We start from the raw sequence: 10,602 nt of genomic DNA, 5'->3' as shown, positions 1-10,602 counted from the left end.
TACAGAATAGTTTCACTGCCCTAAAAAACAAAACGAACAAACAAACAAAAAACTTTATTGTTAAAAAAAAAAGAAGGCAAGAATCATGCTAACGCATGCTAACATTTGTGTTTTATTAAAAAACGGGAGGGGGTACCTCTTCGGATTTGCACATATGCGTATAACATGGCTTCTGGAAAGGATCCACAGAAAGCCAGGGTCAGCGAGTGAACTGTTTCACCCGTGGGTGGGGATGGGGGGAACTGGGCAGATGGGGAAGGAAGGAAGACTTCCACAGCTTGTCTCTTTATACATTTCGATGTTACAACCATGTGGCTGTATTACCTATTCAGAAACTTAAATAATTCCTTTTTCCATTTTATTATAAATCAAAGTTCGAATACGCCCCACCGAGGCTTCTGATGTGGACCCCGTCGCTGGCAAGCTGCCCCCCGAGGGTGGGGCTGCCCAGCGTCCCACGTGTCCTGGCCTCCGTGCACAGTGGGGAGCCTGGCCACAGCGCCCCCTCGCAGGACTCCTGCCCCTAGCCGACCTCACTGGCCTGCTAGGCACAGGAGAGACCTGGCCCTCCATCTGCCGCCCAGACAGACAAGCTGCTCGCCCCTTCCTGCCAACTGAGCATCCTAATTACATGACAAATACTAATTGCCTGTGACTGGAATCTTCCACAGTCATAGACATTAACCAAAGTCCCGCCTAACGAGGCTCGCCGTTAATTATCTGTGCTCACTGCTCCACGGTTTAATTAAGCCTTGGCAGGAAATAGCAATCCACATAAGATGAGGGAGAAAATGGAGCTCTGAAAGATGGCCTCATCTCACCAGGTGGCCTGGCAAGCCTGCTCCGAGTCTTCCTTCCAAGGCCCTGGGGTTTTCCCAGTCAACAGAAGGAGACACTGGGGAAGGGAGCCTGCGTGTACCCAGTACCTGCCGCATGCCAGGCAGAGCCAGACACAGCTGTCTGCCTCCTCTCAGTTAATCCTTGCAACCACCGCAGGAGCTGGGTCTCCACTTTGTAGACGAGGAAACAGAGGCTCAGAGAGGACCAGAGGCTTAGCGGGCATTCGGCAGCATCAGGTCTGTCTGAGTTGCAGGCCCATATGTTTCCATTTCTGGTTGTTGGAGAAATGGTCTTAATGTTATTTTTTACTCTAATCTTGAACTTGTGGGTTTTCTTTCTCTGAAACATTTCCAAGCAACATTTCGTTAAGAATATTAACGAAAACAAAAAGCTGAAGCATCTGAAGCCTAGAGAAATTGTGACGCGCTCACAGCCACACACCCAGGCCTCACACTCTCGGAGTCACGGCCAGGAAGACAGTGGAGCAGACGGATGAGGGGCTGGCCCTGGGGTCGGACTGCCCGGTTCCAGTCCTGGCTCATCCTTCTGGGGTCCCTTGGACCTCTTGAATCTAATGCATGTAAGGCTTGATTTCCGTGTTAGTTAGAATACATAATGCTACCTGCTATAACAACTTGTAAATCTCAGTGGCCTATAGAATAAGAGTTCGTTCATTATTCACTCAAAGCGAGAGGGTGATCCTCAGGTGGCTGCCATGCAATTCTCTTCTGAGCAGAGGCCCGGGGGCCCAGGAGCCTTTCGTCTATGCAGTGGTTGTTAACCTATGGTCTACTGTTGGACCTTTGAGAGGTCCATGGGTAGAACTCAGGGAGCCCGTTAACTTAAATGGGGAAAAAATACATTATTATTTTCTATTTTCTAACTAAAATGTACCATTTTTTTAAAAAAATGATGAGTATAGACAAGAAACCACAATTTTACACCTGCGAATTTGTTACCGACGGAAGTGACGGGAACGTTTACGCCGCACTGCCGTTGCAGCAGACGTCTTGAATTGTCGTTGACACTCATTCACGACTTTGAAACTGTGGTTGCGTTAATCCTGCCGCCGGCTTGGATGCGATCAAAGACCTTCTGCCCACAGTTGCTTGGTTTGAAGCAGCTGGCCTATCACTGGACGGTCCTGTCCTAGTAACTGGTCGGCCACGCAGCGGTGGCGTTGAGCGCCTTCACGTCGGCAAGCTAGCCCCCGCCCTTGTTTCCCGGCCTGCGCTATCGGTGATAGCTTGTTGATCAGTACTTGGAAGGAAGTGAGGCAAACCCCAGGTCGAATGCTGCTTTCTCCTGTCAGCCGCCCTGACTCTCTTGGAAAGAAGTACTTTGACGTGAGGCCGGCGGGATGGGGGCCCAGCGCCTGTGGCTGGTGGAGCTATTCAAGGGGAGCCAGGGCCTCCCGTGTGGCTATGTTTCCCCGCCTGGCTGTGTACGCCGTGATGGGGGCGTCTCTGTTCATGTGGGAGCCCCCTCTGGGTGCTGAGGCACATACTGACCTGAAGCTTGTGGGCCTCCAGCCTTGAACCTCATTTTCTGGTGACTCCAGTGAAGTCTGTCTCTCTCCCACTCTCTGATGATGCTGCACACGCTGTCTATAAATGATCAGAACATCGACAGCATTCACTTAATTCTTATTTTGCTGAGTCTTCCTGTTAAAATGACCTGATTTTATAAAACCTATTCAAATAATAAACAGGAAAAAGGTTCTATCTATGTTCTACTTGACAAGCAATCAAATGAATGTTAAACCAATGAGATGCCATGCTTTCCTTTGGGCTTAAAGAACTACTCTCTTTTTTATGCTAATACTTACTGCTGGTGACAGTACACTAAGAATCTGAGCTACTTCTGGTGGACGGGTGACCTGGCACCATCTTTTTGGAGGGCAATTAGATGATTTGCAAAGAGCATCTGAAAAATGTCTCTATTCTTTAATCTAGTGATTCCACTCTAGGATGTATCCTAAGGTATCTATTCTCAAAAAAATATGTATATCTATGCAGAGAGCTTTTCATCATGGTGTTATTTTTAATGGCAAAAGAGTCTTTCTCTCCAAAATACCCAGTATTCATGGAATAGTTAAGTTATAGTTCAACCACTTAATGGAAATAGTATGAAGCCAATTAAAATGGTGGTTAGCAACTTTAAAAATTGTACGAAAGGTCCTAAAGCCCAGATCTCGGTTTGCAAGTATTATTCTCCACTAACAGGAACCAGGAGGCTTTTTGTAGGAATGGCTGATTCCAAGTCCTGAGCCGGGAAAGTTGTAGGGCAGACCAGAACATCTTGGTGTGCCAGAAAGCAAAGATGTGCCCCCGAACTAATGGGGACAGGTGATTAGCACACGAGAGCTGGCTTTAAGGAGCTCCTGCTGGCCAAATCTGGGACGATTTCAATACCAAGGAGAATAATGATGACAGTGGAGTCTAACATATTGAATTAAAAAAAAAAAGGAATCGATAGGTACACAATGAAAGTATAAAGGAAAAAAGAGTGGAGAGAAGGAAGGTCAGCTAATAATGGTAGAAGAAATGATGACGGATTTAGAAAATCACTATTTTGTAACTATCAATATAGTAATTCAGTCAAGGATCAGCAGTGCATTCTAAGACCACGGCAAGTTTATTGGGGAACAGGATATTTTCATGATCTCAAGATATCACCCCACAAAACATCTATTAATAGAAAAATTAGGATGAAGAGATCTGGCAGGAACTGTTTTAACCAAGTGATCGAACTTAGCATCACTGACATTGTGCCTCCTCAATTGATATATTGACCCTGAAATATTAAACCTGAATCTAGTCATGAAGAAAGAGACAAACCCATATTATGGGTCCTTCTACAAGATAACCGGCCCATACTCTTCAAAATACCAATGTATGAAAGATCAAAAAAAGAAAGAGGAGGGATGTTCTAGATTAAAGGGACTGGGGAGAGAGAATAATCCAATGCAATCTCGGATTGGATCCTGGACTGGATCCTGGATCAGAAAAAAGTTTGAACAGTTTATAAGGAACAGTTTTGAACTATTAGAAAAACGTGAATATGGACTGGATAGAAGGTAACATCCTTGCACAATGTTAAATTTGTTGGATGTGTTAATGGTATAGTTACTGTATAGGAGACTGCCTTTCTTCTTAGACCCTAGCTGGAATATCCTGCGATGAAGTGTCATGAGGTCTGCAATTTAGTTTAAGTCATTCAGAAAAAGAGAGAGGTGGTGGGGGGGGGGCGGGGGGGGGTAGTGGGGGAGAGAGAGAGAAAACAGATGAGGTAAAATGTTAGCAATGTCAGAATCTAGGGCATCTGGATACTCATCGTGTTATCTTTTCAACTTTTCTGTATTTATTTCCTTAGACATTGGCAACAATTATATGAGTGGTATTTAGGACAACAATGTTCGATACTGTTTTCATCAAAGCAGGATAGGAAGTCACATGCCCATTAAGACATAAGAGACGCATGTTCCCGCAGTGGACGGCTGTGGTTTCATCACTCTGCTTCCCGTGCCACCGTCTCCTGCTAGCAGTGTCCTTGTTTCCTTCCGGCTCTTGCCCCTCCCTCTTTTGGTTCATGAGGTTTGGATGTGGGCGTACGAGCCATAGCCATCTGTCTCCGGGGATTGGCGGGCACATGTCTTCCATTAGTCCAAGCAGAGCCAGCGTGATGTTAACCCCAGGGCTTTTGCTGGACCTATGGGGAAAAAGTCTTTTGTCTCTTTTGTTGTTTAATAATTTTTTAAAAATTAAGTTTATTGGGGCGACGTCGGTTAATAACATTATATGTTTCAAGTGCGCAATCCTATAACACAGCACCTGTATATTGCATTGTGTGCCCACCACCCAAAGTCTAGTCTCCTTCCGTCACCATATGTTTGACCCTCTTTACCGTCTTCTACCACCCTACTCACTTCCCTTATAGTGACCACCGCACCATCATGTGTCCATGAATTTGTTCTCTGCTTTCTGTTTTATATCCCACATGAGTGAAATCACATGGTTCTTTCCTTTTCTGCCTTTTTTCGCTTAGCATGATACTCTTAAGATCCATCCATGTGGTAGCAAAGGGCAATAAATATTTCATCCTGATGGCCGAGTAGTACTGAGTAGTGTGTATGTACCACATCTTTTTAATCCAGTCATCCATCGAAGGACACTTAGGTTGTTTCTATGTCTTAGCGACCGTGAATAATGCGGCAGTGAACACAGGCGTACATACATCTTTACGAATAAATGTTTCAAATGTTTCAGGTAGACACCCAGAAGAGGGATCGCTGGGTCACATGGTAGCTCTATTCTTAATTTTTCTAGGAACTGCCATACTGTTTTCCGGCAGTGCTCTTTTCCACAGAGGTTGCCAAGCTGATAGGATGCGAACTGAAGCAGCGTCGTCACCCTTGTGTGGGGAGTAGCTGCCTGTGAATCGAGCTGACGCAGGGCGCTAAGAAGGAAGGAGAAAGGCACCAGTGCAGTGTTCGAGCACCTGGATTTAATCGTGCCCGAAATTAGGTGACCCTGTAGCTGTCCTTTTTGCTTATACTAGTTTGAGCTGGTGCCTGTTGCTTGCATCCGAGGAGTTCTGACTGCTGGACTATGGAAACGCATAGAAAAGGTGTACCGGAAGTCCTCATTTAACGTTGTCCGTAGGTTCTGTGACTTTATGTGACACTATGTCTAATGAAACCGGTTTTATTATAGAGTAATTGATACAAACAAGAGTTAAGTTCCTATAGCATCTCATCGATGTTATAATGAAATGACATTGAACAAAACAATGTTATTTTGAGGACCTGCTGTGTTAGTTTTTTATCCTATATAACACCCATTTATTATCTCACAATTTCTGTGGGTCAGGAGTCTGGATACATCTTAGCTGGGTCTTCTGTTCTGGGTCCTCCACAGCTGTTGTCAAGATGTTGGCCAGGGCCGTGGTCTCATCTGGAGGCTTGACCGGAGAAGGATCTTCTTCCAAACTTATTCAGGTTGTCAGCAGAATCCATTTCCTTGCAGGTGTATTACTGAGGGCCTCCGCTTTTTGCTAGTCAACTGGAGGCTGCCATCAGGTCCCAGGTACTACCTACAGTCCCTTGACACCTGGGCTTCCTCAAAATGGCCACTTACTTTGTCAAATCAACAAGGAGAATCCAGTCCACCAAGGCAGAATCTGATATCACGAATATAATCAGCAGGCCGGCATCACATCATCTTTGCTTTATAATGTAACCAAATCGAGAGAGTGATATCTCATCACATTCGCCATATTCTATGGATTAGAAACAAGCCATGGATCCCATGTGCACTCCAGGAGATGGAGTTAATTACACAAAGGCATGGACGCTGGGAGGGGGGACATCACTGGGAGTCTGTCTGCCACAAGGGGATGGGAAGAATCTGCTCAGCAACCACCACGCCCGCCCCCACCCACCATGGACACGTACATTCCGAGCGCTTACGGTTGAGCGCTAAATCTCACTTCTTCCTAATCTAAGTGTCATTAAGTCTGGGGAGGGAGTGGATGGGGACGTGTGCTCTGTGCACAGGAATGCTGGGAATTTTTACCATGAGCATGTATTACATAAATTAAAAGTATAATCAAAATTTAAAACTGTATATACAGTATGACTTCAACTATAAGCTGGGTTTTCTCCACTTCTGACCTTTCTACATCCATAGACAATGAGGAAAAAAGACTGGAAAGAAACAGGCCAAAATGCGAAACCATATTCATTTGGATGATGGATGCACGGTATTTTCTTCTTTATATTTTACTGTATTTTTTGCAGTTAAGAAATATTATTCTAATAATCAGAAAAAAAGTGATTTAAAATGGGTTTTTAGGTCTAATTTTATTTCTGAAAATAAAAGCAAACCCTCTTGTTTATCTTCTGCAGAAAGGCAATTTCCTGCTTGGGTAGCTGATAGAGAGTCTGTTCCTAGAGCTCGAAGAAATAAATCAGATGGCAGCAGGGGACACACACCTGTTTCCTCTCACCCTGATAAATAAAGAACAATTAACTCTCATCAGAAGGTACCTGGCTTTGACCCAGGACTAAGCGTTATTTGAAAACATACGGCAGGTTTTCTTTAGCGACTAAAAGCTACTGGAAGGTTGAAGCCAAGACTGGAAATAGGAGACTCTGTGCCAGACAGATCTGGTAAGCTGACATGTTCAATAACCAAATTGTTCAAAACCAATGGTGAATGAAAACAAACAAACAAAAAGATACGTTTCGTCTCACTTTTATAGCTAATTGAAGGACCTTGATGGGTTGCCAAGCTTGTTTGCTTGTCTGTAAAGTTATAGCATTGACTATGAGGAGCTTCTGTCAGGGCCAACTGACCAAGGACCACACCTGTAGTCAAAACAAACAAATTAACAAAGCTCAGACTCCTGAGGTTAGATTTTTCAAGCTTAACTGCCTCAGGGGGAAGTGTGTCCTCAGAAGCACCGTAGCGGTGGAGATGAGAGAGGCTTCTCCCAGGGTTTTGGTTTATGTTGGATGAGTGTGAGGGCCCCTGAAGAATCAGAGGCCGGTTCTGGGTTGGATGCAGGGGCAATGTGGTGACTGGGTACCTCGGTGACTGTCACCCAGGAGAGTTAAAACGGGGCTTGGGTTGTTGTTGGAGAAACAGCGGTGATTGCTCGGAGTGTCGGAAGAGGGGCCGTGTGGCATTTTTGTGCTCGGAGAGAGGCTTTGTCAGTGTCTCGTTCTGAGTGTTGTTGCTGTTCCGTGGGGAGCACGTTTGGTTGTCCGCAGGGCTGTTTTCCACTTCTGAGTCCATCGAACTTTAAAAGAAACGTGCCATCCAATTAAAGGCTAACGTTTGAATTCAAGTTCAACTTTTTGTCAGTGGGGAAACTCTTCATGATTCTCTTCAGCTTCTCCTTTCTTAAAGGTGAGGAAATTGAGGTCAGAGATGTTTCGTGAGTTGCCCAGCACCACAGCTGGTTAAGCGAGCCAGAAAGTAGTAGCGACCAGCTTTAAGGTTACACATCTTTGTTGTCACACGTCACTGTCCCTCAGAAGGCCTAGTTTCAAAATTGTTCATTCTGGAAATTTGCATTGAGTCTTTAATAAGTGCCTTGCACTCTTCTGGGCTCAGAAGGAACGACTGTGACAAGGCAGACATATCAAACTCAGCGTTTGGCTAGAGTGATGGAAACTGAAGAGTGATTCGATTCAGCATCAGTATTATGCCTATAAAACTGCTGTGAGCTACGGGGGCTCGTAACCAGGGAGGGCACTCACTATATTTGTAGTCTGTTGCTGTGTAACAAATGACCACAAACGTAATGGCTTAAAACACGATTGAATTCTCCTACAGTTCTATAGAAGTCTGAAATGGGTCTCCCGGGGCTAAAACCAAGGTCTTGACAGGGCTGCATTCCTTTGCGAAGGCTCTGGGAGAGAATCTCTTTTCTCGCCTTTCCCAGCTTCTAGAGGCCACTGGCATTCACTGGCTCACGGCGCCTTCTTCTTCTTTCAAAGCCAGTAGTTGAATCATTCGGATTTCTGCTCTTGTCATCACATCTCCTTCTCCGACTCCTGTTTTCTTCTTCTATTTTTTTTTTTTAAACGCCTATAGCACCTGGTCTTCCTAGGTGGTCTCCCATCCAAATACTAACCAGGCCCGACCCTGCTTAGCTTCCGAGATCAGACGAGATCGGGCATGTTCAGGGTGTCGTAAGCACTGATGGGCCAGGCTCTGATCTAGGCACTGAGGATGCAGTAGTGGATAAATAAATGCTGTCTTTGTCCTCTGGGGTCAGAAATGTCCAGACGTTAGAGTTTATGAGCTCTGAGAGCATGGCGGTGGGCGGCGCCAGGCAGTGCTAAGTAAGGTTCGTTACTCCAAGGTTGGGGGACGTTTGCCTTCAGACATGCTTGGCTTTCACTTCATTTTTTCTGTTTGTCCTTGAACAAAGGTTAAGGAGTGGAGACCAAGAAGTTATGAGGGAATGTACAAATTCATTGGTTTGGTATTCTTCGTAACTACATAGAAAAATGACCTCCTCAGGGTCAGCCTGTTCTCATCTCAACATGAATTAGACACTATGCAGCGTTTGCATGTGGGGCAACTGCTCTCTCGAGATTTATTCTAAAACAGATTTTTAAAGGTTTTCCCTGTTTAAAGGAGGTGGTAGTTCAAGGGCAGAGGGGGCTACTAAGGAGAAGCAAAACAGAATTTCAAATTCAAGGTCCTGACCTTGGCCGACAGGTCCCCACCAGACTGGCCCCACGCTTGTCTCCCCATTTCCTGCACTCGGTTCCAGCCACGCTGGCCTCCTCGCCGTCCTGCTCCTTGTCTGTCTCCATTTCTGAGGCTTCGCAAGTATTTAACCTACTGCGTAGAAAGCCCAGTCTGTATTTTGCACGTCCCATCACTTATTCAGGTACTGCCCAAGTGTCACCTCTGCGGAGAGGACTTCCCTGCCCTCCTCCCCATCTCTCTGGACCTTCGTTTTATTTTTATTCATAGCACTTGACACTAAGTGACACGTTATGTGTGTTTATAGTCTGCCTGCCCTACTTAAATGTTAACTCCACGAGGGCAGGGACTTCTGTTCCCGCGGTATCCGCGTTCCTAGAAAGGGCTGGCACACGGGGTACTCATAATTTGAATTACTTTGTAATTTAATGACTTAAAATTATTTTACTGTCATTATTTTCTTTGAGACACCTTCTATAAGTGAGGCTTCTGTATGTCACACACCTGACACTCAAGTGTTCCTATAGAACTTTCCACTGGTTTTGGGGTATTTTGTGTTTGAGTCTGTCTGGTAAGCAGATCACCCATCCGAAGTGTGGAAGTTCAGAACCATTTAATCCAAATTCTCACTCAGGAAAGAGTTAATAGGACCGCTAGTCTCCGACATGTCCAGAAAGACCACCAAGGCACTTTCTCTGTCATTTCCTTCTTCTGACCAGTCGCGGCCTGACGTCTTAGCCCATTGGTCCCTGACCATCCTCTTGTGCTTTTCTGGCTCTTTCCTCTCCTTCCATCGAGACCAAGATGCCCACACTGGCCTTTCCCAGCACAGCGGGCCTCCTGCAACATGGAGCTGGAGCCTGGAGGCATACTGAAGTAGTCTGGTTTTTCTCTCCACAGGGTGATTGGGTGTAAGTCCGCTTAGTCTAAGGCTCGACTGCCCGGCCCCAGACACTCTGCCCCCTCGCCTGGTGAGCCCAAGTCCACCACGTCTGAACAAAACCCATGCTCTTCCTTCGATGTTTCTGTTCTGTTGCAATGGAAATGGCAGTTTTCGGTAAGCAAAGTCTAGAGGAAGGGAGATTTTCTTAGGAGCTCTGATAACGTATGTATGTGTATGTGCGCATATTTGTGATGTCTTTAAATGAATACATTGAATCGAGAAGGAAAAGAATTCAGCTCTCACTCGATCCTTTTGATTAGGTCAAAGTTTTGTGTTATCTTAGGGTAAGCAAATGGGAACGCCCTCGAAAATCTGCTGAAAAATAACCTCGGAAACATTTTGTCAAACTATTTCTGAAGCCAAGAATGTATAAAAACTGAACAAAAGATTTAGAGCCATCCCAACAAAAGCCAGGACCCGCGGAGACGGGAAGTCTGGCGATACACGATGATGAAGCATGAGCTCTTTTCCATTTTAAGTGTGTAACCTGGTTTTAATCACTTTCCAGAAATGTTTCCAAATTAGAAGCAGGAGTTAAAAAAAAACAACAGTCCCCAACCTTTTTGGCACTAGCGACCGGTGCTTCTATGA

The 10,602-nt window shown here is 45.3% G+C and overlaps 1 pseudogene; it reads right to left on the bottom strand.

The window, feature by feature from the left end:
- Positions 1 to 8,435: 8,435 nt before the first annotated feature.
- LOC120619911 (uncharacterized) lies at positions 8,436 to 8,554 on the bottom strand (annotated as a pseudogene).
- Positions 8,555 to 10,602: the final 2,048 nt, after the last annotated feature.

The sequence above is a fragment of the Pteropus medius genome, unplaced genomic scaffold, assembly GCF_902729225.1.
Source record: "Pteropus medius unplaced genomic scaffold, Ma_sr-lr_union100, whole genome shotgun sequence".
Taxonomy (NCBI): Eukaryota; Metazoa; Chordata; class Mammalia; order Chiroptera; family Pteropodidae; genus Pteropus; species Pteropus medius.
The sequence above is the reverse complement of the archived record's forward strand: the minus strand, read 5'-3'. Positions and strand labels throughout refer to the sequence as shown.